General features: G+C 35.3%; 1 non-coding gene across 1 annotated transcript; it reads left to right on the top strand.

The window, feature by feature from the left end:
• The first annotated feature begins 1,491 nt into the window (after positions 1-1,491).
• Positions 1,492-1,610, top strand: LOC145677639 (5S ribosomal RNA). Its single transcript, XR_014129914.1, has one exon. It is a non-coding gene; the product is annotated as a 5S ribosomal RNA (ribosomal RNA).
• The last annotated feature ends 1,033 nt before the right edge of the window (positions 1,611-2,643 follow it).

Below are 2,643 nucleotides of genomic sequence, written 5' to 3'. Positions count from 1 at the left end.
TGTTTATATATATATATATATATATATATATATATATATATATATATATATATATATATATATATATATATATATATATATATATTTTACAAAAAATCATACTACTACGGAATAATATTAAATGCCTGTAAACCCTCATTTCTGTTTGCACTTTCTGTTACACTACCTTCCCCGAACTTCTTTCAAGTTATTAAGTGCAGAACGGGGAGTTATACATATTTACTTGCGCTTTCACAATATCTGCACATTGTGTAATAATAGGAGACGTATAAAATAAAACTATATACTAATACGTATATATATATATATATATATATATATATATATATATATATATATATATATATATATATATATATATATACAGTACACATTCCACTATCCGAGGCTTTCCTTTTCTTTTCTTGCTGACGATAAATTACGCTCTTAGAAATGTTGTCTGAAAACAATAAGAATATGTGCAAAAAATACAATCAGAGGTAGAGGTCTTTAACAGGAACTAAGCAAGGGAGTTGAAAAATTTTTTATGCATGTAAAAAATATAGACATGAACCAACTTGTGAAATAAAAAGACCAGAAAACTACTCTTTCTAAATTATGTGTAAACTTTTTACCGAAAACGAAAGTTGCACGAAAGACTTTTTGTCCCTTTTTTGGCCTCCGGTGCTTGGGGTCCCTGGTTCAATCCCAGCTCGTGCCGTGTGAACTTTGTCGTGCATAAAGACCGTGCTCATGGGTTTTCTCGGGTTTCTCCCGTTTCCTCCCACTTTCTTCATTCAGTACTCATCATCACCGTCTCCTTTAGCGTAACCGGTATAAGTATGCGACGTAAATCTAAAGATTTCATTTCATTTCCCTTTTCTGCTCATACTGCTGATTATGCGCGATTATGCCAACATCCAACTCCGCGGATAATCGTGCGATTACTGTATATACAACTAATACAGATACGTAATTACATTATCAGTTACAGTATCGGTTTTTATTTACTAATTTGCCTCACTTTATTTGCATCCCTGCAGTAAATAATTCTTATCGATAATAGTTAAAATGTATATTACATTTTAGTGCTTCACGACTGAATGATCATCTGCCTTACGTTATCTCGCAGCTGAAGAGGATGCTACACTGAAAACTACCTTGCGTTATAAAGGGTAAGTGAAACATATCTTAAAAATATCTTTCATACATTTCATTGTGTACATTAAAGAATGTAAGTTTGCCTTTTTCCTGTAATCAATACTTAATAAAGGATTTATTTTTATTTATTTATATACAATTTCATACGTGGTTCGTGATAGTAAACTCGATAGGACATAGTGGCACTATGAACATCCGAATCACTCATCATTCGAACATTCAAATATTTATTCGAATATTAGTATATTCCAAGTAATGTTAACGACGTTAATATGCTTGCCTTTATAGTTAATAATGTCAATTCTTACTTAAAACATACTTCCTTAACAGGACATTGAAGAAAAGGTAGTTGCCAACGGCCATACCATGCTGAATATACCGGTTCTCGTCCGATCACCGAAGTCAAGCAGCATCGGGCCTGGTCAGTACTTGGATGGGTGACCGCCTGGGAACACCAGGTGCTGTTGGCATCTCTTTTTCAAATTTCATTATCCTTCAAGTACGAAAATACTAGAAACATTAATTTTATAGTACTTTCAAGAGATAATTTATCAACATTATTTCATAGCGATTAATCGATATTCTAAGCGTTATACCCACTATTTCTTACACTAACAGCCTGTTTATTTGCACGGCACATTAAAATAACCTGATTTCCGATCCGTGTGCACCTACTACTATACTTAACACGGAATGTATTACCACTTTTTAAAAGTAAATTATTATGACTAAGTGTAGATCTCCGGCGAGTAAATGCCTTTCGTATACAAGCACGACACATCTCCGCTATGTGCTTTACTTTTTTACTAACAGCATATAGAAATTGGATTTCAAGGTGTTTCTACATAACAGAATGAAGCAAATTTCGTGATTTAACTCTTTCGAATAATGTGTTGGTCCTGACAAGGACCGTTTGAAATGAAAAATCTTGAAGAAGATTTTTACTTAGAGCTTGTGTACTTGGTAACAGCCTTCGTACCCTCACTTACAGCGTGCTTGGCAAGTTCACCAGGCAAAAGAAGGCGCACAGCTGTTTGGATTTCCCGGCTGGTGATAGTTGACCGCTTATTGTAATGGGCCAAACGAGAAGCTTCAGCAGCAATACGCTCGAAGATGTCATTAACAAAGCTGTTCATGATACTCATAGCTTTGCTAGATATGCCAGTGTCAGGATGCACTTGCTTCAAAACTTTGTAGATGTAAATGGCATAGCTCTCCTTCCTCCTCCTCTTCTTCTTCTTATCTCCCTTGGAGATATTCTTTTGGGCTTTACCAGCCTTCTTTGCAGCCTTTCCGCTAGTTTTTGGTGGCATGATGACTCACTCGTTCAGCAAAATTAGATGTGTCCGCCGATTTATCGACTTCATTTAAATTACAGTACGTGTTTCAATTCGCGCCAACTGCCTTGCTTTTCATTTGATGCACTCGGGTGCACGCTTGAAGTAGTAACAAAACTGACTTGATTCATGGAAGATCCCCGAGAACTTGACACACGAGACATTA

This window comes from Thermobia domestica, unplaced genomic scaffold (assembly GCF_964235325.1).
Source record: "Thermobia domestica unplaced genomic scaffold, izTheDome1.hap1.1 HAP1_SCAFFOLD_1137, whole genome shotgun sequence".
Classification (NCBI taxonomy): Eukaryota; Metazoa; Arthropoda; class Insecta; order Zygentoma; family Lepismatidae; genus Thermobia; species Thermobia domestica.
Note: the sequence above shows the minus strand (reverse complement) of the source record. Positions and strands in the feature narration are given on the sequence as shown.